This window comes from Pongo pygmaeus, chromosome 13 (assembly GCF_028885625.2).
Source record: "Pongo pygmaeus isolate AG05252 chromosome 13, NHGRI_mPonPyg2-v2.0_pri, whole genome shotgun sequence".
Classification (NCBI taxonomy): domain Eukaryota; kingdom Metazoa; phylum Chordata; class Mammalia; order Primates; family Hominidae; genus Pongo; species Pongo pygmaeus.
The window spans coordinates 98,432,812-98,459,198 of record NC_072386.2 but is presented as its reverse complement, the minus strand read 5'-3'; positions in this window follow the sequence as shown (position 1 = coordinate 98,459,198).

Genomic DNA, 26,387 nt, shown 5'->3' with positions numbered 1-26,387 from the left:
TGCCAGTGTTTTTTTTTTCTATGTGGCTATTCACAGCAAGGAACAATTTTTCTCCCTAGTATCCCAACATAGAACAGTCAGGAAGTTATCTGAGCGGGATGTCATGGATTTGACTCCAACATAGGCCAGCACCTCTCCAAGACTGTATATTTGAGAACCACTAATCTGGTCCAGCCCTCTCATTTTGCAAATGAAGAAACTCAGAGGCCCAGAGACCAACCTATCCTGAAGGAAAGTGGATTAAGGGAACCCCAGCCAGAACTGTGGAAATCAGTCTCATCTTTTTTGCTGCCAAGATAGCTTTGACTTTTTGCCCTAATTCAGGTACCGTGGGCAACTTCCTGGTACCCGAGAATTTATGTCCACTGTTGGGTGTCATTCTGGTTAAGTGGATGACTGTCTCTCTAATCTGATTAATGCCCCAAGTATACTAAAGCTGTGTCTTTTCTTGAGCTTGAAATTCTTCACACACACGCATTCAGAGAGAGAAAAATCAGCCTTTCCTGAACCCACCTGAAGACTGAAGGCCTGACCCTAAATCCAAGTCCACAGGTCCTGCAACCCTGCTGCCTATTTATAGATGTCTCTGGATTTGTCTGGATATTAACAGTAAGCACCCTTTTTAAATACAAGCTTCAGGCCAAGCTCTGTGCTTATCATTCTACATTCATGATCTCATTCATTATTACTCACAAGGTCCTATGAGATTAAAATTATAGCATCCATTTTATAAATAAGGAAAATGATGCCTAGCAAGCCTCCATGACTTTCCCAGAGGCACACAAGAGTTTATGCATAAGTCCTTCTGCAAGGTCCTGGGGCTTCCTAGGCTGATATTCCATGTTGTCCAAGACCTGGCACAGGCCTCGCATGTGGTAGGTGCACTGAGAGAACTGCCTGGATAAAGAGATTTATAAGCATCTTCCTCTTTCATCTGAAGATGCTGTCGTCCCTCCAGCACCACTCCATCTCCAACATGACTCACAAGATGTCCCATTAAACCATCTCCAAGGTAATTCATAAAATGTCCCATTAAATGTATGCAATGACTATGAATATAATTGCCACACAGACTCAGAGTATGCCAGTTTGTGACACTTTTTTTTTTTTTGAGACAGAGTCTCAGTCTGTCACCCAGGCTGGAGTGCAGTGGTGCGATCTCGGCTCACTGCAACCTCTGCTGCCAGGTTCAAGCGATTCTCTGCCTCGGCCTCCAGAGTAGCTGGGATTGCAGGTACCTGCCAATGCGCCTGGCTAATTTTTGTAGTTTTAGTAGAGACGGGGTTTCACCATCTTGGCCAGGCTCGGTGGCTCACGTCTGTAATCCCAGCACTTTGGGAGGTCAAGGTGAGTGGATCATGAGGTCAGGAGTTCAAGACACTTTTAATTTAAATACTTGGTGCAAGTTTGGCTTGAGGCCTGGTGAAGTCTCTAATCTCTCTTACGGCCAGAGGCCAAGCCAGGCTCCCTTCTCCTATTCTCAAGCAATTGATTATTTCGAAGAAAGTACTGGTCCAATGTGAACCCTTGCTGCACTTCATCTTGCAGTGTTTGGTTCATGGTTCCAGACAACTGAGATCATTTAAAAGTTTGATTTTGACATCAATCATATTTTCTATCCCTCCCAGCTATGTGTCAACCACAGATGTGATAAGCAGACTTTATATGTCTTTGTCAAATAACTGGTACCAAATATTAAACAGGGCTAAGGACATTTCTGGGGGACATACCTCTGCCATGATTCCAGGGCATTTGCTTAGGCCTTCATTTCAGCATTTGTCCCTTAACATTATCAATTTTTTAAATTTTATCTTGAATCCAAGCTCTTCAAGAGCTGACCATTGATATTACTCTTCTTTTAGTCCTCATTGGGCACCATGCTGGGTATTGGAGAAAAGCTCAATCAATGTTGGCTGAATGGTGTGACAGACAGAGCCATTGATTTGGTGTCAGAAGATACAGGTTCAGGTCACAGATAACCCCCTTCCTGCACACAAGTTGTTTATCCTCCCAGGGCCTCAGTTTCTCTGTTCAAAAAATGGGGATAAGGATGTTTGCAGACAACTTCATTAGGGTGTTGCAGAGCACAAATAAAGTAATGGATACAAATGTGCTTGTTCACTCACCCCTATTCATTCTTTCATGTACACATTTCTTCTATCTGAAATACTTATTCTCTTCTCTTTCCCATGAATACCGCCCTCACCATGTTCTCCTTCCTCTGCCTCTCTGAGAATCCTTCCCTGACCCCCTGAGTAAGCCACCACCATCTCCTCTGAGCTTCCATAGCACTTTGCAGATCTTGAATTGTCCCATATGTTTTCAGTTGTCTGATTACTTGTTCATTTTCCCCTCCATGAGATGGTCCTGGAAATCCAGAGCCATATCTTAGGTATTTCTATCTCTGGCACCAGCACAGGGAGACAGAGGACACTCAATAACAGGTTTATGGAACTAATATGAGTGATTGCCAGCTGCAAAGCTGGTTCTGCTCTTGCCTTAATGATGGCTGCATGGAGTGGTGTAGCTACAAAGGTCTTTGCTCAGGACACTGCCAAGTGTCACCATGAGCACAGCCCTACTGGGCCTGGATAGTTTTTGCTTGTCCTAGGGGACAAACAAAGGTAGTTATGATGGACAAAGCTGGCCCCAAAGCTCTATGATAACAGGTATCATATCTCTTATTACCATCATGTCAGGCTGGGTTCCTCAGCAATCAGGCTCTGGCATGGAAATTTGCACTCAAGAAGTTTACTGGGGAGGGACTTTGGGATCAACTCCAATGGGAAGGTGGGAGGAACAGCATTAGGCAGATAGAGAATTCCAGCTGCAACTCACTGGCCACAAATAACTCAGCTGGTCCTGTGGAGAGGTCTAGAGCTGGGGATGGCCCTTCAGAGTTGCTCCAAATTAAGACAAGAGAGTCAAGCTTCTACCAACACCTTCCCAACAACCTGTCTTCAAGGAAGGCTGCCCATGTAGAGAGGTAAAACCTTGAGCTAGGTGTTCTCTCCCACTGAGGACATTTCCAGAGAGGAACCCAGCTGAGAACCACCAACATTTGCAGCTACTGGAGATATGAGCACTGAAGTACTGAAATGGGGAGTGCCTATTCCACTGCTTGTGCCTAACGTTACCTGGCTCATTGCAGTCCTTCCACTAGTAGTTCTTGTGTGAATGAAGGACTCTGTGGTCAACCTCAGATAGAATCCTGTAGGTTTTCTGTGGGACTTCTAACATTGATTCGGTCTAGGAACCTTTCAAGTGTGCAACCTCCCTGCCAGGACTCAGGGAAAAGGAAAACAAGTACCCTTCCCTTGAGAAGAGAGGCAGCCACACAAAGAGCCAATCTTACCCAAGGTGAGGATTTTACATGGGCAAGCTCAGAGCATGGAAAAGACAGACAGGTTTTTGAAGATGTCTTTGAAGCTGATGCCTGGAAGACAAGAAATAGGTAGATCCTAGGAAAACATGCAATGTAAGCCAGCAAGACTGGCATGAGAGACCATCACACGGACACTAAGGTGATATAGGTCAGGTCAGGTTCTCAGGGCTTTAAGTGCCAGAAGACAGAGCCTGGACCAGATCCTGATATTGGCAAGGAGACCATCATAAGGTTTTCAGCAGAAAAGTGACAGGTCAGGCTTTCCTTCTAGGAAGAACGCAGGGTTTATTTCCTTATTGTGTCCCTTTTCCATTTGGGGTTCTGTGGGGAAGGACCAGCCACCCAAGCACATGCCATACCCATGGCCTCCACCCAGAGCACAGCATGAACTCTCCCCACTGCCAGGTCCTCTGAGAAGCTGAAGGAACTGCTGTCTCTCAGGAGGAAGGGTACACTCTTTCCTTGACACCCAGGGCAGTGAGTTCCTGAGGGTGTGACCCCAATGAAAGGGAACCCAGAGAACGATGCTGTAAACACAGAGAAATCAAGGCAACTCTTTACATATTACATAGTGGGAAGAGGACTGCCTGAGGAGTCCACTTGGGCTGGCTTGCAGTCCACTCTCAGCCACCTGCTGAATTTGTGGTATGGGCAAATCACTAACCCACATCTATAAAATGAGTATGAGAATTAAACCACTCCAGTGATGAGGACACACAAATTAACCCAATAATGAGACACAGTTTTATGCTTATCAGATTGACAAATATTTTTTTGAAAAATTATGTTCAGTACTGATGAAGATGGGTAATACAGGTTGGCTCATTCACTGTGAGTAGGCACGGTCACTTGGAATACACAATTTCAGGAAACATCAAGTTTTAAAATGTGCATATCTTTTGACCTGGAAATTTTGCTTCTAGGAATTTATTCTAAGGAAGTAATTAGAAACACATGGGGGAAACACATGTTAAAGCATATTCAGGAAGGCATTATTTATGAGTGCAAAAACTAGAAATAACTTAATGTCCATCAATATCTATCAGTAGATAATAGTATTACTAAAGTATACCACACCTTTACATTGGACTATTAGGCAGCGATGAAAATTGGGCTTGCAAATTGGATTTATTAACACAGAAAATGCTTATAATCTAATGCTAAAACTGAAACGAGAATATAAAGCACTTGTATTTCAATCCCAATTTTGTAACTATAGAAAATGCTAAAACATATAACCTGTTATTATGTAATTGGATTTGAAATATAATTTTGTATTTTTTCACTTGCTAGCTGCTATAAGCAACTGGTTTATCAACATATTAACAGTAATTATCAATCAAGCTATTAGGGCAATTCTAATTTTCTACTCCTTTTTTAAAAGTATTTCAAGCATTCTACAATGATTATTTCTATAATATCTATCATCAGTAAAACAAAAGCACAGTTTTGAATAATGACAATGTGTGCCTCTCAGGACTGCTATAATAACCAACAAGATGACGCACATGAAGGAGCCCTGTAAAGAGTAAACCCCTATATGTACATGAGGATCCATTTCTTCCTGACACTCTGCATCTCTCTTTACTAAAGCATCTCAAAGTAAGGGGAGTAATTCATCCTGAGGCCCTGGTACTCTGGAAAGGTCTCTGGCAGGCAATTGGTGACTTCCTTGCAGGGTGACATCACAGCAATCTCCCAAGGATGCCTCTTAGGTCTCTGCCTCATCCTTTCTGTTTCTTCAGCCCTGCTGTCCTGTCCTGGTCAGGCAGTGATCACTTCCCACCTGAATGACCATAGCAGCTCTATTCCTGGTCTTTCTGTCTTCTGGATCCCAGTCTCTTTCATCTACCATGCTGCAGCCAAGGACACTGTTCTGCTGTGTACCTCTGACTACATCACTCCAATGTGGTTGCCACAGGAGACAGTTGGAGCTTGGTGTAGAGTACAAAGCCATGCATGATCTAAACTCCATCTAATTCTCTGAGGACATCTCCTGCTTCTCCTTCACATCTGGAAACACAACCTTGGCCCCAGCCAAATTATGTCACGTTAATTCCCTAAACACTCCATTCTTTTTTTTAGGCCTCCATCTTCCTGTGTTCACCCAGCAAACTCCTCGTCAGCCTTTCTAGGCATTCTCTATGGAGTTGACTTCTCTCCATCTCCCATCTCATACTCAACGATGTATTATTTTGTGACACAGACAAGATTTCTAATGCAGGATCATTATTTTTAAAAAATTAATTAAATTCTATGTTTTATTTGGAATTTATGAGTTTTTCATCAATGTTCTCTTTTGGTTCCAAGATCCAATCTAGGTTCCACATAGCATTTAGGAGTGCTTTACTTTTATCAACTTATTTCATCCTCACAGTAACCTATGAGGCAGACACCATCATTTTCTCCTTTTCACAGATGAGGAGACTGAGACACAGAGAAGCCAAGCAATTGGTTAAAGTCACACAGTAAGTGGGAAAACTAGAATCTGAACCCAGTAGCCTGGCTCCAGAGCCTTTGTTCTTAATCCTTAGGCTGTACTGCTTTTCACACACACAAAAGTACCTGACATTCTAATACACCACTCTAATTTTAACCTTTATTTTTATTTCTTTTTCTTTATCTTATTCCAATAAAAATTCAATGACATTTCTACAAGGACTTCTCCCCAAACCTTAAGGAGTGCATAGTACATACAAGTGTTAAAATGAGAAGTTGGACCAATTGCCTGAGAACAGTTTGAAAACATATCACATCTTATGTTATTATTATATTTGGTTTCTACTAAATTGAGTTCATTATTTGTCTTTACTCTCTTATTACAATATCTAAGAATTACAATTATGGGGCTTTAAAAAATTAATACATCATAGGTATACATATTTTGGGGATACATGTGATATATTGATACATGTATCCAATGTTTAACAGTCAAATCAAGGTTAACTGGGAAATCCATCACCTTAAACATCTATCTTTTCTTTGTGTTGGGACCATTACAATTCTTCTCTCTTAGCTATTTTGAAATATACAATAAATTATTGTTAACCTTAATTTTCCTATTGTACTATCAAATACTAGAACTTATTCCTTCTGTCTAATGTATTTTGTACCCCTAACCAATTTCAAGTACAGTCTTCACACCTCTGTCTTCTCCATCGAACAAGCTCCTTGAGAAGATGTCTTACTCACCTTTGAAACCTTGCCACTTCTTATGTGCCCAACAGTCCAGGGATTTCCTAACATTTTCTTCAATGAATTGTGCCAGAATTTCCCCCCATGGCATATAGCAAATCATACCTACATTTGCTCTGGCTGCTCTATAATGTTGACTTCACAAAGTCCCCAAGCATACAAGCGATCTCTCACAGTTGTCATCTGGAGGACCAGGGAGCTTTTGGGGGAAAAGCAGAGCCCCTCAATTACCAATTCTGACAACTTTCATTTGAGCCTGGGGCTCCCCATGCAAACAGACAGTCGGCATGTGATCGGAGAAGAAATAAAAGTATGTTTCTATTAAAACCATGTTCCTTAAGTTGTCACTCTGAATTTATATTCCTCTGGCCCTTGCCAAGTTGGCTGTAGGCTCCACTCTGTCCTGAAATTAGAGCATTCTTCTCATAGCCCCCGGGAGATGCCTACAATGCTTGAAGATTGAAAACAGAGCCTGAACCATGGATTTGGGAATTTGTGGAGTCCAAAGAATCACTGATCTATATAACCTGCCCCAGATAACCAAGCTTCCCTCTCCACCTCTGATTAGAGCTTTGTTAGAATGGAAAAGTTCGCTGCTTAAATGATAGTCCCACTAACCCAAGAGGATAGGTAGAAAATCTACCCACTACCTATCCTGCGGGGAATCAGACAGCTTGGGGTAAAACAAAGTGCTACCCACAGCCAGTGGGTTTGGTCTTTGGGCAGAACCAACTGCAGGGTATGTGTGCATTTACATGTTGAATTTAGTAAAAATGAGCAATTATTGGGCACCTACTATTTGCAAGCCCTCTTGATGGGTCTGGTGAAGGATGAAGGGTTGAGCAAGAAGGTCATTGCCTTTAAACAGCTCATTTCTATTGGAGAAAAAGGATTTGGATCTAAATGGCCCTGCCTGATAGTAGAATGGGATAAGTATTTGGAGCCTTAGAAAGTGCTATGTGTGTGTCTGCGGACAGTGTGGGGTGGTAGAAGCAGCACAGGTTTGGCAGCTAAACAGATTCAGGTTCAAATGCAAGTTTAGCCAGTTACCATAGACGACGTACTGCACGTTTTAGAGCCTCAGTTTCCTCAACTGTGGGAAAGGGGTTCCAACAGCCCACTTCACATAGGAGTTAGATGGAGATGAGATGAGATCCAGCGTGTGCGCTCCTGGCCTGCAGTAGCTCTAGCTCCTCTCCCTTTCACTGTCGATCAGCTGACACCCAATGACATCGCCAATAACCCTGGGCAAACACTCACAGAGCCCAAGAGGAAGTGTCAAGAAGGGAAGCCAGAGCCTGCCGAGGGGAAAGCCTTTGCCTCATTCTTTCAGCTTTTAGAGGCTTCTCTTCCTGTCCAGTGACCTTGAGACTGTGTGTTCTTGGACTTAGCAAATTCTCTGTCAGTTCATTTGGATTAAAATTTCTGTTAGCCTGAGAAGTTGAGCTGGGTTCACTCAGAGTGGGAACTGAGAAGGACTGCTGTTGTGAGGGCTTTGCTGTTGAGGCCCCCCTGCTCCTTGCCAGACCACAGAGTGTGCAAGAAGAAGAAAATGAACAAGCCTGTTAAAAGGTGGCTTTTTTCGCAGAAGGGCTGCTGCCCTGGCCTGTGGTCTTGAGCGATGCAGTCAAGCTTAGGGAATCTCGGCTCAGACTTCAGAGAGAAGCACACGCAGCAGCTGGTCCATGTCTCTGTGTCTTCTTTCATTTCATATGTAAAGAAAAGCAAATTTCCAAATCTCTCTGTAAAGAGGGAAAATGGACCTCTTTTCCTTTTACGGCACTTTTTACCCCAGATTTGACTAAGCATAAATAGCGTACTATTATCGTCTTACAGTCAGGCATGAGGAGTTTAAACAGCATAACAGACTGACTCTCAGAAGACTAGAAAGTCAATGTTGGCTTAATATTTAAGGGCTGGGAGGCTTTGAAATAGCTCTTTAAATGTCTCATGACTCAGTGTCTTCATCTTTCAACTGGGCACAATAATATCTACCCCTCACCCAGGGTTAGTTGTAGACTATATAAGTTAGGGTTTACAAGGAAACTGTCACATAGCAGACCCTCAATAAATGTTAGATCCTCTCACAACTCCTACCCCATAAGACACTGAGCAAATCATTTAATGAGTGTTAGAATTTCTCTGTTGCAAAATTAGGCCCATTTGCCTTGCTCTTTCTATCTCTCAAGGCTGATTTGAGAGGTTAAAGTGATAGCAGAATGAATGTACTTTGTAAATGGAAAGCACTAAGGCAAAATCAAATTTATTGGGAGAGCTCTTTTAACCATGTGGGAATGACTCAGGAGAGGAGAGGAGAGAGTGCGTCCTTATTAAAGCCTCACCCCTTCAATCACCCCTTAGATCTGAGGTACTTTAGAAAGTCCCACCTTTGCTTGGACTTCTAGACTAATCAATTATTATCAAAGAGCTGGAGAAAAGATTCAGTTGCTGTTGAAGTCAAAACCATGTTGGCTACAGGGCCAGTCTCCAACCCTTTAAATGCCATAAAGCCTCAAAGAAATAAAAACTGGCAAAGCCTGACGCCAGCTACATGATTAACTGGACAAAGCCTATGCACTCTAAGCCATGAGATCAAAGAGAATATTCTTTCCAACACATAAACCCTCTTAGAGAACTGGAACATGATTCATCCTAACAAGCCACTTAGGGGTCAGGTAAGCAGACCATCCCCTGCCTGACGAAGTCCTAGACACTTAAGGACCTTCATATTCAGAGGCAAGATGTTCATGACCCGAGACCAGAGTCCAAACAGTTAACTTCCTGAGAAAATCCTCCATGTATTTATAAAGTAGTGAGATCCTTGAGGGTAAGGGTGCCTCTGACTCAGCTGACATCCCAGTTTCCAGTTCAAAGCCTCACATTGATTGGGTCCTTAGGAATCTAGTTTTTTATGCTTGTGTCAGAAAAAGTCTTCACTACGAACTCATAGCTTAGCCCTAACTCACCTACCGAGGCTCCTCTTCCCCTTTATCTTTCCTATGAAAGAAAAGATAAATGAATGTAGACAGATGTGCTTGCAAGCCACCTCCTGAAATAATCAAAGAGGCTCAAAGCCATTGGAATAGGAAGATGACTAGGATACCTGTCATCATTATTTCTCTTATTAATCTGGAGGTGTTATGAATCAAATGTCTGTGTTCTCTCAAAATTCATTTGTGGAAGCTCTAATCCCCAATTGATGGTATTTGGAGACACAGCCTTTGAAGGTGATTAGGATGAGAGGAGGTCATGAGGTTGGGGTCCTGGTCCAATGGAATTAAAGCTCTTTTATTAAGAGGCACCAGAGAGTTTCCTCACTCTCTCCCAGGTGTAAGCGCCAAGGAAAGGCTATGTAAGCACACAGGAAGCAGGTGGCTGTCCGCAAGCCAGGAGAGCCCTCACCCAGAAACCAATAATGTTGGTTTCTGGTCCTTGATGGACTTTCAAGCTCCAGAACTGTGAGAAAATAAATTTTGATAGTATTTTTATGGCAGCCCAAACTGACTAAGACAGGAGGAAAAGAGAATTCTTCCCTAGCATTTGACACCAACCTCTTCCTAGTTGTTCGAGCCAGAAACCTAGGAATCAACTTCAATTCCTCTGAAGTCTTCTGTCTTCCTCACCTAAGCAATTGCAATGTCTTTAAAAAACTCTCTCTCCAACCTGACTTACTCTGTATCCGGATTTCTCCAGATCCTCGCCATCCCCAGAACATTTGCCCTAGATCAGAAGAGTTTCAAAAGTTCCCATCTCTGAGCTGTGTGGAGTACTTAGCACATGTAACTGATGCAGAAATGTGGAAAGGAAGAAGGAAATAATGAATACATTAATTCATATCTTGTGCCAGGACTGCATGAGGTGTATAATCTCAATGAGTGTTGTAAATCTTCTCTCCTTGTTTCAGGTGAGGAGATGGAGATGCAGAGAAGGAAAATGACTTGCCTAGGATTGCATGCTGATAAGAAGAGGAACTTATCGGAAGATCTGGGTGTTGGTTGCAAATTCCATACTTGCTGCATTACAATGTGCACAGTAATGACCATCTTGGGGCCGGGCCCAGGACAATAGCATGTAGTTGGTGCTCAACAAAGAGTTATTATAGGAAGGACTCAAAACATCACCTGCTGACCAGGCATAGTGGCTCACCTGAACTTGGCTCCCAAATTCAGATACTTCGGGAGGCTGAAGTGGGAGGATTACTTGAGCTCAGGAATTCAATACCAGCCTGGGCAATGTAGTGAGACCTCATCTCTACTAAAAATCAAAACAATTAGCTGGGTGTGGTGGTGCGCAGCACCTTCGCTCTACTGAAAGATCGAAGCTGCAGTAAGCTTGCTCATACCACTACATTCCAGCCTGAGTGAGACAGCAAGACCCTGTCAAAAAAAAAAAAAAAAAAAAAGAGAGAGAGAGAGAGAGAAAAGAAAAAAAGCCAAACAAACACTTACTGTGCCCCGCCATGTGCGCTGGGTGATGCACCATGCCTCTCACCTCAACTGAGTACAATAGTATTACCTGATTGTACAGAGAGTTGGAGGTTAAATTACTCTTCTTTTTGAAGATGTTTCATCACCTGGAAAAAAAGAAAATGAAAAAGCTAATTTTTCCTAAGGATTAGTAGAAGGTCAGACAGCTGGTACAGCTCAACTCCAAGGCTGATGCTTTGGATTTGGGACTTTGTCAAGCATCCATCCTCCTGGAGGGCACTGTACCCAAGCTAACTAAACATTTCTCTTTTTCCGTGTGGCTGCATCTCTGCTGGAACTGAGATTGGTAGTTAAGGAGGGGACTTAAAGAGTATCAGTTTGAAACTGCTTAGCTTCTGGCTGCTGCTGAGCTTCATGTGCTGCATTTGCCCTCAGCTACCTGGAATCCTGGAATTCTGTGTCCCGAGGGCACTTAGGAGAGAAGAGGTGCATGGTTGGATGTAATGCAACACCGACACCATGGGCAGGCTGCTCTTCCAATTATGTAGCCCCAGATTAGGAGTTCAACAAGGCACCCTTGGCTCAATGCAATTTCCAAAGCCAGGCAAGACCCAGAGGGAGAAATTCTCTCTAGACGGCAACTGAACTGAGAACATTTGGAAGCAGTGGTTGAGATGGTTTCTACTGAGCTCAGACCATAGAATTTTAGGGATCAGGAACTTGCCTTTACGGTAGTCAGCTAAGAGGAGCAGTATCCTCAGTATTTACCTTCTGACTGCTGGTGTTCACAATGACAGCCAGGGCTCCAGTGAGGCTGTAAGCGCCAGACGGCTTTTCCCTAGGAAGCTAGAATAACCAAGGCTTGCAAAGTTAAAACGAAAATAGCTCAGATGTGGAACGTACAACTCAACCCTTTAAGTGAATGAATGATTCATAGCATGGAGGTGGGGTTGGCTCTGCCCTTTCATTTTCAACTGTCTTCAAGTCCCTAAGGGTACCTCTTTTCTGAATTAAAATCAGGAGAAAAATACCTAAATTATCTTATTCTCAGTTGTCCTGTAGTGCTTTTTCCAACCCTCACCAAAAGACAGACATCTTTTTATAAATGGTGACTTCCTTTGCTAACAGAAGGTGCTGCTTTTATTTCTAATGATGGCACTCGTGTTCACTGGGAAACAAGAATGTATTGAACATAGCACCAACTTTGGAATTACATGGCCTGAATTAAATTCCATCTCCATGCACCATGCTGTGCAATATTGGGCAAGTTCCTTTACCTCCCCAAGTCTCAAGTTCTTCACTGTAGAATGGAGACAATAACAACAGAAGCTAAAATGTATTGAGCACTTCGATGTTGCAAATCACTTTGAACATTAGAGGGGTGGTCTAGCCATGCAGCCTCACTACCAAACTATTCACCAGGCAGTAACAGTGTGTCATAACAGATAGTTCTCAATGGCTTACATCGCATTTTTATATCAGAGACTTCCTTTGATTTTTTTCAATTGTTCAATGAGATAGACCCATTAGAGCTGATGATACCCATTTTGTAATGAAGAAATCATGCTTAGAGAGTTTAAGTGGCTTTTCTGAGGTCATCCAACTTGCAAATGAAGGAGATGGATCTGAACACAGGTCATAACCACAGTGCTATGTGCTATGCATGTGCTGTATAAGTTTCTCATTTACTATTTAGAGTAGCAGTTCTCAACCAGGGGCAATTTTGCCTCCCAGGAAACATTTAGCAATGTCTAAAAACAGTTTAAATTCTCACAACTGGGGGATGCAGGACTACTGCTTCTAGTGTGTAGAGGCTGAGATGCTGCTAAACATTCTACAATGCACAGGTCAGCCCCTGTGCAGCAACGAGTTATCTGTCCCCAAATGTCAATGGTGCCAAAGTTGAAATACTATGATACAGAGTAAAGGACAAATGTGAGTTGTTCCCATTTTACAGATGATAAGACTGAGACCTAGAGATTAAGTTACTTTCCCAGGGTCATTTAAGATATGGTGAAGCGGGGATTTAAAGCCAGACTATTTGAACCTACACTCCACTTCCTAACTACTAAGCTATATTCTCTCTCCAAGGAAATCTATATTGAATCCATTCAAGAGCCTTGGAAGGTAATAAAAAAAATACATCCTTCAAGTGAAGAAAGTACACTTTGCCTACTCCTCCAGAGAAAATATAACCTTAATCTAAACCTGAGACTTTGGAGTAGGGCCTGTCACCCCGCAAATAGCTCAGCCCTTTATTTTTGTTTTACCAAACAGTATACTTGTTTTACTCCAAAGGAAAGTCTAGTTCCTTCTCTAAAATGCCAACATTGTTAGTCCTAAATTCTAAAGAATTTAAATTGGAGAATTCATTCTAAATTCTAAAGAAATAGAAATGAAGGACCAAAAATGATGATTGATGAGAACATGACACAGGGCAAGAGAGCAAGGAGCCTGGGTCCCCAGAAGAATGTGCTGTCAGGCCGCACTGGTTCTCGGGGGTGTAGCGGGGGGGTCCGACTACCATTGGAGGTCATGGGATCTGACTTATTTGCATTGGAAGAAGGTGGGGGTTTACATAGATACACCTAAATTCTCTATTTGACCAGAAGGAAGCCCCCCTTTTGACTCTGGATCACATCCCAAATGAGAGATCATTTGTAGAATAAGCAGTTTCAAATTGATACTCTTAAGTCACCTCCCTCACCACCAATCTTCAAGTTCTGGCCTCCATATCAATAGTTTGAAAACATATCTTGTACTACTTCACATATATAAATGGCAGGCATGCTTACGTATGGCACACTTATGTAGGTATGTCCCAACTTTATGAAACTGTAATCCATTGTGCAGGTAAAGATGTACATAATCAAAGGCACTACAACAATCCTTACCACCATAACTTGTAATGACCCATCTGCCATGTGCAAACACTTGGGGCTGTGGTTTATGTTCAGTCCCCAGCCTTGGATGTGTGAGATGACTGTCCCATGGGTAAGGATACATGAAGGTAGCTGCTGGAGGAGTTGCCGTTCTAGATGTTCAAGGAGCCGGGGGATAGCCTCGGTGTGGTCAATCAGGTAGGGAAGAACTGAGGAGGCCCAACTGTAGATCGTGTTGGATGGAGCTCCAAGTAGCAGCCCCAAGTTCTCCTTTCACATATACTGGATATCTCTTTTCACTTGTGGCTGATGAGATTTTTAGTGGTTTACTAGGTGGCTAAACAGTATCTTCTCTAAGAATGTATATCATACAAATTAGAGCATCATCATTATTCTGAAACCTTTACATTAAAAAGTTCAGTTGGATTTGAAATCCATTCTTATTTTTACAAACAATCCAATATTTACTGATAAAAAAGGAAGTGCTATCAGATTTTTTAAATATAATTTCAACTGAAGAAAATTTTGAATTGTTATACAAATGTTTAAAAATTGTAATCATCTCTGTGTGAAAGGTTTCTGGAATAGGATTAATAATTTGAAGATACCATCATTAAAATATTGTGGTCAGAGATTGTTTGTGTCATTTCAAGCAGAAAGAGTAATATTTTTAAAATTTATATTAATAAAAGTGAGCTTAATTTGTCATGGAAAAATTTAAAACCATTTATTTGGAAGTTTTATATAAATTTAACATTTAATAAAAATTTTAAGACACTCTGTTTTGTTGTAATTACATAAGATAAAGAAAAAAATCGTGATTAAAAAAAATCAAGCCCATATAGACAGACACCCCCCAGGTCCCCTCCCACTTGCTCTATTACACTGGACAAATGCTCTTATTTTCTTCGTGTACTATGGCATAAGGGTTTTGGAAGCAACAGTCTAGAGTACAGACTGGATATGCTCTGGTTTGCTAGCTGTGTTTATGTGCTGCCACAGCTAAACTCTAAGCTCACTGGGCTGGGAAGCTGCTATTTATGCATCTTTGGGTATCCTATGATGTAATGTAAATGAACGGAGTCCTTTAAATGCTTGTTTCAGACATTTCTTCTCATACATAGGCTCATGATTCAAACTTGTAATAACCACAATAGTAGCTACCACTTATGGAATACCTACTATATTCAGACCACAGCAAGTAACGCATAAACATTATTCTCTTCTTTTAAAGAAAATATTTGATATTCACTAAAGCATATATGTTACGTATCTGCCAGTTTCAAAGCTAATAATGTAATGAACCATTAAAAAATTACTTATAATTCTCACCACAACCCCATCAAAACATGCATATTCATTGCCCCTTGTTTACAATGATAAAAGTGAAGTATGGAGAGGATAAGTCACCACCCAAGGGCACACCACAAATGATGCCAATCATGCCATTAATACTTGACCAAATGGCTTAGATCAGCATGTCTCTAAAATCTGTAAATATCAGGCCAATGCAGGAATCAAAGACCTGAGAACTCCCTCCAGTTACCAAGAAGAGAGAGAGAGAGAGAGAAAAAAAAAAAAAGGAAAATGTTTGCATAGATTTGATAGATGTCAGGAAATACAACATTTAAAGTCTGTGAAATGGTCCCTGATCCTACCATAGCTGCTTCAAAGAAGAAAAGCATGAGGAGAGAGGAAAAGGAGAAAGAAAAAGTGAGATTATAGCAGCCTGAGATGAACTCAATAATATAAACTGGAATTCTGATCATATTCTCAAGCCATGATTTAACAAAATGAAATGAAAATAATAAAGTAATAGCAAAGAAATCCAATCACATGGGAATTTTAAAAATCCTTACTTATGTGTCAGTGAAGCTATCCAAGAACATCAACAAGATTTTCTATGACCAAAAACACAGACCACAATGGCCTCACTTCCTTTTGTTTGACAGCACTCTGACCTACTTTGTGGTCATTACAGACACACAACTGGCCATTGTATGGGGTGAGGCTTTCACCATAAGGGAAGAAGATAAAACTTCTCCCTCAAATCCCATCAGTTGCCTTTCCACAGGCACTACAGAATAGTAAGATGAGACTGGGTTCACCCTTTGCTGGGGAGGGCCCTCAGATTGAGATGACCAAGAAAGGTAAAACAGAAAGGGACTACAGGAAGGAAGTCTAAAGTGAAATTTAGTCTTAGGAGAGAACCAAAGAGATGTCAGGAAATTTCTCCATTTTCACACTATCAGTTCAGTACAGTGGAAAGGAAGAAGGATTCTAGATATCAGACAAAGCTGGGTTCACTCAGTTTCAGTACAACTGGTGTCCTGGGTTTCTACTGAAACTTCTAGGGAAATTGTAACATGGTGCTGGGCTGGGATGTGCCCAATGGCAAGCCAGTAGGTCTAGATACATGACCAACAAGCATGGCATCCATGAAAATCCACAGGGTGGTAAGAAGTAACATCACTAAATGTCACTAACAACTTAACGCAGAGTGCAACACATGTGTGTCTGCAAAAAGCTACCCACCCCTCCATGGAAGATAGCCAAGACAACAATGGGAAGGAAAATTATTACTTGAAATAAATTTAATAACCATAGAAAAAAAGAAAAATATGGTCCCAATATATTTATTAGTAATTTAGAAAAGAAGCAATAAGCTAGATAGCATCTGAATTAAAAAGGAGACAAAATAAATAAGAAGACATTGGAATCAATAAACTAAATGAAAAACTAGTGCATTAGATTCTCCAGAGAAACAGAGCCAAGGATATGTACATATATATGCGTGTGTGTGTGTGTGTACATATATGTGTGTGTGTGTGTGTACATATGTGTGTGTGTGTATGTGGGGGGGTGTGTATATATATGTGTGTGTATATATATATATATAGAGAGAGAGAGAGAGAGGGAGAGATTGAGATTTATTTTAAGCAATTGGGTTGACAAATTCAAAATTTGCAGGGTAGGCTGGCAGCCTGGAGACCCAGGGAAGATTTCCAGTTCAAGTCTGAAGGAATTCTGCTGGCAGAATTCCTTCTTGCTCAGTGGAGTCAGTCTTTGTTCTATGAAGACCTTCAACTGATTGGATGAGACCACCTACATCATGGCGGGCAATCTGCTTTATTCCAAGTCTGTCTATTTAAATATTCATCTTATTTTAAAAACGCCTTCACAAAAACATCCAGAATAATGTTTGACCAAATATCTGGGCACTATAGCCTAGCCAAGTTGATACACAAAATTAATCATGACAACTAGTTTATACAACTAATCTTTATTTTGTGCTTTATAGTTTAGTATACATTTACAGCTATTATTTCCTTTAATCCACTCAACTTTTTTTAATGGATTAGCAAACTGAGGCTGAAATGCTGAATAACTCTCCAAGCACACACAAGTAGGAATTGTCTTGAACAGGTTTACCTGAATCCCCTCTGCCACCCTCATGGCAACAGCAACACGAACAAACTCAAAGCCAGCATCTCACTTCACAGCTGTGCACTTCTGTGGTTTCAGGCACTTCTTTGAAAATAATAATACCAAAAAAAAGAGATCAATATGAACCTCTCAGCAGAAATAATGTAATTCCCTCACTGGGGGTGACAGGGAGGTAGGTATAGGACTGAGGAATGCCTTTCATAGTTTTCTTTTTTAAAAAGTTACCTATTAGCAATGGTTTCGCTGATGGCTTTGCTTTTCTTATTAGAGAACATCTGTTTCTGGCCCTGAAAGTCTTTTCTTTTAAATAGATGTTCTTTTGAAAATCAGCTACATAAATGGAGCCTTTACACATTCATTTTACTGAATATGTGTTCAGTGCCCATCATATGTCAAAGAAGAAGGTGAATTCCCAGCAGAAAAACTTGAAAAACCAGGCACAAAACTGTATATCCTGTATGATTCCATTTACATGAAGCTCAAAAGCAAGTAAAACCAAACTGAGAATAACAATTACCTTTGACGGAAGGTGCTGCTGGGCTGGAGGCATGCAGGAAGCTGGGTGCTAGAATGTTCCATGTCTTAATTAGAGCGATTCTTGCACAAGTGTGTGTGTGTATGCAAAAATTACTAAGCCATTCACCTGAAATTTGTGTACTTTATTGCATATATATTATATCTCAATCAGGAAAAGAAATAAGTTATACTAGAAATAAAAATAAAAGGAAGAAAAAGCATTGAGAACTGCTTGTTTCCATTGTGGGACCTGAAAGTGAATGTGAGCAAAACAAGAAGGGACATAGTGGACTTTTGTGGCAGAAGAGAAAATAGTCAAGACTCATTGGAGGCAAGGCCATAGAAGGAGGACCTTCTGTTCAGAAGAAGTTTGCAGAGCCAAGCCCAACTCCAGGATGAGATTGTGGGTGAAAGGGAAGTTAGGAAATTTTGCTCACCATAAGCAAACCACAAATACAGTATTTCATGAACATCCTTCAGAAGCAGGGACTGCAAAGCCCCTATATTTTCTTAGAAGATTTTTAAGTAAAAAAAAGTAAGGTGAAACGTGGCCTACAGTACTAGCAAGGCTTGAAAAGCTAAACTGCATTTTATCCAAAACCACAATGTTCAAAAATCTGGAGCTATCATGTGTGAATGAACCAATGGTATCTCCTGTGACTTCCTTAAGGAAATGGTATTTGGTATAGTGAGGGATTCAAAGCAGTTACCTAACTTGTTGTTAGAGTGTTCTGATAAGATAAAACCTCCTTTGTGAACTCATATGTCCTTGACCTCAAAGCCCTTTCCAGGGTAGGAGCAGATTTCTGTTTTGTCTAGGAACAAAAGAATTAAAGAAAGACGGTGTTCCCTCCAGAGCTGGTTCTGAGACAAAGGAAAACTTTGCTGCAGGCATGGATTTCTGGATGGTTTCTAAGAATTTCTTGGGTTTTGGTAAAAAGGATTCTCCCAAATAAGATGGTCTGAGATTTTCCAATTACACGCTCTAATTGCAGCAGAGATCCCAGGCTCTAAGTCATTCTGCCAGCTGCAGGTTGTGCTTGACTCACTCAACACACAAGCCTGCCACGGCTCACAGCCCAGCAACTGCCTTTGATTGGGCTCTGCTGCCAGACCAAGGGTGGAGGGGCCTGTCCAGGGCCCCTAAAGTCTCTGAGAGGCAACAATTCTGACTAAGAAGGACACATGGTTTCTGGAGAAGCATGCTCTGGGTCACTGGGGCCACTGGCCAATGGAGCCAGCAGGGACCTCACCAGGTTTCTTCTGAGCAGTTCTTATGGGGCTGGGTCCATCTTGGTCACAGATTCCTGGATGCCAGGGCTTCCTGGTGAGGTGAAGAGTGTGGAATTTTTCTACTCCCTTCTATCCCCCAACTACCACCACCAATCTAGGGACAATGACCCTGTCTCCAACATCCAGCATCCTCTAGGGATCCTAGATGAGTGTAGGAGGAGCCTGTGCAAATTTTACCTAGTTCTACCTCTGTCAAAATGTTCCCTGACCCTGTCTTATCCCATTTAGTCACCCTGCCTCTAATCTCTAATTCCCGTTTTCTCTCTCTCTCTCTATCCCCTTTCTGTGTTTAATCATAAGCTTATTTCCCTTCTCCCCTAAAGTAGCTAATTCTTGACATTTTAGCTGAATTTCTCCTTTTAAATATGGAACTTTATTTCAAGGAAATCCTTGAAACCACCATGACAGCAGGGGAAATGACCATCCAAGCTGTCATATGACATTCCACACAACACAACATGGTTTTAGTTCAACAATATTTACTGCCTCTCTGCCAGGCATCAGGTAGGAGGCTTCAGAAGACTGAGGTGGAGAGAGGGAATAAAAAAATGAATGAAGAACTGATAACAGACATTTACTGAGCACACTCTGTCAAGCTCTGTGCTGAGCTCTTCGTATCTATTAGCTCCTTCAATCCTCTCAAAACCTTATGAGAAGGAACCTGTTGGTTCTTCTATATTACAGAAGAGAAAACTGAAGCTTAGAAGGTTAAATAACTTGACCAGGCTGAGCAGCTAGTTAGTGGGGAGGCTGTGTGATCCCACGGCACTAACCTGTGTGGCCAAGCCCTTCATTCATGGTATCTTACTCTATCATCACAACTAACTTGCAAAGTAGGTTGTATTATCCATGTATCATAGATGATGAAATCAATTCAGAAAGGTTGAGTAACTTATATAATGTCACACACTTAACCAATGACAGAAAAACTTAAACCCAAACATCTGTCTCCAGAGCATTGTTTTTTCCACCAAACAAAATTACTATGGTCTCCAAAATCAAGTAGTTCTTAATTTACTAAGAGTACTAGGACACATAAACAGCTATGATAATGTTATTTAGAAAAAACAAGATGTGAAGGAGGAAAGGCCACCTCTGCTGAGGGGCAAAGAAATGTCTCCTCAGAAAGGAAGCACTGAGATGGGTTGAAATGGATCTAAAAACATGGCCTGTCAACAGTTCTACATCTCAGGACTAAGGATTTGCCTTATTCTACTTCAGCCTGAGTTGATGTATAGGGATGCTAGTTTTAATTTTCCTTGGTTGAGCCCTTTCTCCTGGTAGAAATTTTTAAGGACATCCAAATAGAAAAAGCAAATGGAAAAAATATGGAGTGAAAATGACTTTCCAAGAATATTACGCAATAATTTCCATACCATAAAAAAGCAAAAGAAAAAATTGATAGTAATAATGATAAAACAATAATAACCACTGTGAGCTGTGATGGCATCTTTCACCAAACGCCTACTGCTAGTCAGCCTCATTATCAATAATGAGCCTCCCTCATCTGTCCTGATTACTATCTTAAGATGGGGAAATGGCCTTTCAGGCAGCCAGGATGGGTTTCTGCAAATGGGTCATTAAGTATTGTAGAGAAGATTGGGAAAGCTCATGGGATCCTCTGCTCACTGAGCTTGTTTTATCATCTCCCTGAAACAGCAGATCTGTGTTGAGTGCTTGCTTTGAACCAGGAATTCTACTGGGGCTGGGAGATATGATGGTTTTGGTGGAAATGAAGCAGAGGTGCTGTCACACCAGAAATAGCCTCCAAAACTCTGCTCACAGTGAGGTCCTCCTGCCCATTGCACCATGCAAACAAAGCTTACATAACTCTCATTTGAGCAATCAAGAATCTTGCTTCAAATTGCAGGTTTCACAACTGCATAGCTGATTTCTAGCCGCCTGCATTGCATTTGGTCTGACTGTCAGAGGCTGGAGAAGAAACCAGGTCAACTCCAAGAATTTGAGAAAACAATAATCATTTCTTGAGAACTCATTAAATGGGCCACGTCCTGAGATTTGAAGCCAAGTCTGTTGATGGAATAGAGAGAGGGTAAAAATTAGGAATGTCTTCACCGAGGGACTTTGAGATGAGGTTTTAAAGGATGAATAGGGAAGTGCAGGAAAGTAGGAGGAGGAATAATTCCTCTAAGCAGAGGGAAAACATGTTCAAAGGTGGAGCGGCATGAAACTGTATGATGAATTCATGAAACTATGGTAGTTTGGCCTGACTAAGCCCTGGTGGGTTCTATTACATTACTATAGCATAGGGGAATTCCTGCAACCCCCTTGAAAAACTCTGGAACATCTGAGATGCTCTTCAAGAGTCTATTTGCAAAAACATGCTATGGCCTCCTGGGAGAAATGTTGAAGCCAACCCCCAACCCTTCAGAGTGACTCAGGACTCCAAGACTATTAGAATTAAAACGCTGGTTTGTGGAGATTATGAAGTTTTCCCAGGTTTTGTGATGCTTCCTCAAGAGATCCTGGAACCCATCTTGGGCTCTATGACTCAAAAGTAATTGGCCTCACATGGTGATTCTGGATGATTGCTGGTGAGGAGTTTTCCTGAGAATGGCCATCAGTTCTGCTGTTGATATGCTCTCCTCCTCAATCGCTGAAATGGAGAGAGATCCAGTCAACTGAGAAAGAGACCAAGTGGGATCTACCATGGATCAGAAGCCCTGCTGATGTTGCTCATGGGAACTTAAGAAAGCCCATTCCCAGGCCTTCTCTCTGTGCCATAGTCTCCGCTGCCATTATTCAAAAGAAAGTCAGAATCCTTCGATCTGCTCCTGATTAGGTGGGGGACTTATTTATAAATCTTTCCAGTGATCAGTGCTATTCTAGAGCCTGTGAAATGTGTTAATGTTGATGCTGCAATCCCTCAGTCCAGAACACCAGCCCCAGAGACATCACACAGGGAGTGGTGTCATGGCTGGTGATTACTCAATAGTAATGAAAATAATCAGTAAGAACTAACATGTGGATATCATTTTACCCTTTAACAAATGCTTTTAATGCGTAATATTTCCTTTATTACCTGTAACATCAATTTCAGGTAGGTATCTCTAACAATATCTCCAGTTTACAAATCTAGCCTCAAAGAGATTAAGCAAATTACACACTGACCTATAGTTAGTGAGGGACAAGGCAAAGATGCCGGGCTAGCTCTCTATGATTCCAAAGCCCACTGGCTTTTTCAATGTGTTTGCTATTAAAGTCTTCTGATGTTTTGTAAAATAATACCCTTCAGTCCTAGGCCTGGTGCTGCTAAATTTCCCATAGTTAGACTATCGTTTGCTCAAGTTCAACTGCTCATCTTAAGGTGGAAGAGAAGCACACTAATATTTTTTTTTCAGCAACCATGTGCCATGCTACATGTGTGCTCAATATCGCTGAATACGCACAGCAACAACCCTGAAATGCCTCTGTCTCTGAGGGGGGCAATTGTGTTTTTCTTATCCATCATTGTATCTCCAGCAAAGTGTCTGACACTTGGAAAAAATCGGTATGTATTAATTGAATTGAGGTGAGCATCTTTATCTTCATTTCTTATTAAAGGAACCTGAGACTCAGAGGAACTAGGTAGCATACCTGAGATTACCGAGCTTGAGAGAGGTGGATATGAGCTCAGATGCAGGTTCCCTGTGGTCATGGCTCCCATTCTCCACTCTTCCTTTTTCCAGGAGCCAAGGCTGCCCAGCAGTCTTTCCAGCTATAAACTTTTTCTTTCTCTGAACTGAAGAGAGCTGATGTGTTGCCCAGCTTGCAGGTCAAAGGTGCGCATGTGCGCGTGTGCACGCGTGTGCATGTGCTCATGTATGCATGCATGTACTTGTCTGTTTGGGGTGGGGTGGGGTGGGCGGATTTATACATGATAAAGCAGTCTCTTCTAAATTGTATTTGTTTATTGTCAGGAGGCATTACATTCCTGAGAATCCGTTGCTAGGAACACTTCTAGAAGCCTGGTCATTTCCAGGTAACTCAATAAATCCTTTCATGCTCACTTGGATATTTACCTTAGAGTTAACTAAGACTATCTCCTTTATAATTCCAAGACATGTCCTTTCCCCACCAACTTGACAGTCCTTGAATGCCAAGCAAAGTTAATATCTTAGTGTATGTAAGCCCCAACTCTCTGAAATTGTCATGTAAAAAACACGGATTTTACCACGTTGACGGGTCTTTCATCCTTGGGGGTAGAGTGGGGGTGCCTGCTCCATCTCAGAGGCAGCAGACGTCTATGATTAACTACACAAAAATGCCAGTTTGATGATAAAAGCTGTACTTAGCATTGACTCCTCTGCTACAGCAGGAGTCTGGGGGATGCAGCTTATGAGAATTTTTTTTTAATGGAAGCTTTTGTTAACATCAGATATCTAATTAACTTAGGTTTTAAAGCTACAGAGGTGCTGCGTCCTCAAGAAAGATGGTTATCAAAATAGTTTCATCTAACATAATTACCCTAAATCTACTATGGAAGAAAGAATTAAAATGTTTCTTTTTTAAGAAAAGCCAATGTACTGGATAACATGAAGGCATTTTGTTGTGGGATCCCTGTCTATGCAGTTGAGGCTAGATCAACTTACTAACCAGCATAATTATCATATCCAGAGTTTGTCTCAGGAAATGCCTTCCAGAATGAGGGAAAACACAGCATCTGTGCCCACAAGGATGGTTTGGGCCCCCCGACGATGAAAGGCTCCAGCTGCTCTGCAGTTATAATCAAACTGGCTCTCCCCCAGCCTCCTCCGCCTCATCCTCCACACAGTAATAACAGAGTTGCTGGCTGCTCATCCCCAAAATGGTGTTTAGGACATCAAATGCTTCAACTACCACCTATGTGCGTAATGACTCCCAAGTGTCTCCAAACCAGGTCTTCCGCCCCCACCCCGAGACTCCAAATCATGCTCTTCAGCTGCTTATCAGACATCTGGACTTCCTAGCAGACCCTCCAAGGCAATATCTCTAAAACCAAACTTGCCATCTTCCTCGCTTTGTCACCCACCACAATGGCCTCTTTTGCTTAGATTCCCTACCTTATCAGCCCCACCAACCTGCCAGTCACCCACGACCCTTATTTTTTAGTAGATTTTATATTTTAGAACAGTTTTTAATTTATAGAAAACAATTGAGAGGATCTTACAGAGAGTTCCCATATACTCCATAATCAGTTTTCCAGTTAATATCTTATATTATTATGGGACGTGTTACAATTAATAAACCAGTATTAATACATTATTATAAACTAAAGTCCATACTTTATTCAGATTTCCTTATATTTTACCTAATAGCCTTTTCTGTTCCAGATCCCATCTAGGACACCACATTACATTTAATCATTGTATCTCCTTGGCTGTGACAATTTCTTGGGCTTTTCTTATTTTTTGATGACCTTGACAGTTCAGAGGTACAGTGGTCAGGTATATTCTAGAATACTCTTCCACTGGAATGTGCTGATATTTTCTCATGATTAAACAGGGGAGATAGGTTATTAGGAGGAAGATTGTAGAAGTTAGGTGCAGAGATTATTTTTAAGACATTGTTTGGACATTGGGCAGGATTGGTCACAGCCTTCATTTGACAGAGGAAGGGCTAATTACTAATTCTGATATCACCTTAGCATATATAGCACTGGGTATGAAATTGAGTCAGGGCTTGATGAATATTTGAAGCCTTGGTGTGTCTCCTTATCAGCAGAGTAGGGTAATAAAATTTACAGGAGTTTCAAGATGATTTAAATCAAAATATTAAAATCCTTGGGTCAGGGCCTTGCACATAGTATAGTAAGCACTCAAATATTTCGGCTACTACCATTTTTGTCACCATGATTAGGATCTACATGTTATACAAGATATACTGGAAGGCCAGGCGCGGTGGTTCACACCTGTAATCCCAGCACTTTGGGAGGCTGAGGCAGGTAGATCACCAGGTCAGGAGATCGAGACCATCTTGGCTAACACGGTGAAACCCCGTCTCTACTAAAAATACAAAAAATTAGCTGGGCGCAGTGGCGGGTGCCTGTAGTCCCAGCTACTCGGGAGGCTGAGGCAGGAGAATGGCGTGAACCCAGAAGGCGGAGCTTGCAGTGAGCTGAGATCACGCCACTGCACTCCAGCCTGGGCGACACAGCGAGACTCCGTCTCAAAAAAAAAAAAAAAAAAAAAAAAAAAGATATACTGGAAACCCAAAAATTTGACTTTGACCACTCCACATGTGAAGAAGTAAATTTAGTGATTAGATGGAAACTAGAGAGGCCAAGCTCAGCTTTACACTTTTACACTTTAAAGAACAGTCTCCTGTAAAATTAATGTTGCATTTAGTTCACTTTGATAAGACTTCAAGGGCCATCAATTTTGTTCTTAACAATGATGCAGATCCAAAAGAAACATAAGACATGGCTCCTAGTTTCAAGATGTGATAAATTTACTGTCAGATAATAATACAGGACAGCATTTGATGAGGAGCCAAGCAGAGGAGATGTAGGTGTGGGAAGTTCAGAACAGCGACTGTGTCCATGTGGGCTATATTGTTGCTAAGGTCTCGAGAGGTGGGTATTGAATGATGGATGGTCAGAGAGAAAGGTAGAAAGTCATAAACAAGGATCTAGAAAGAATCAGTATACAGAAATCCACTGATCCAGTGCCTGAGAGAGTCCAACCTCCCTGGCATTAGGCTTTACGCAGGAAACAGTAGGAGGTGACATTGAACAAAACATCACAATAGTGGGGTGGTTGTGGTCTGAAGCTCTCCTCAAGAGTAATATGGAGCCAGTTACATTTTTGAGCCAGGGAGTAAGAGGATGAAGATGGAATTTTCAGGAGGGAGGTATGCTTGCAGCAGACATGACTAGCTAGAGAGGGAAAAACTGGTGGCAGAAAGATCAGCATGCTAGTTCATTCATTCATGTATACATTTATTGGTCATGTAAACACAGGAAATATTATGGAGCTCCTATCAGACTCTGGGGCATATGGAGGCACATAATTATTGGTACCTGCCCTAAAGAAGCTCACAGACTAGAGGGAGAGAAATTAGGTTTCTGTTATCATCCAGAATAGATCACAGTGAAACCAGAAAGAAAAGGATGGAATAATATGTGTGTGAGAGAGAGAGAGAGAGAGAGAGAGAGAGAGAGAGAGAGAGTGAGATACATAGATAGATGACAAATAATAGACATAATATATGTATCACAAAAAACAAATGTGTCTATATATATACACATAGGCTATGTATATT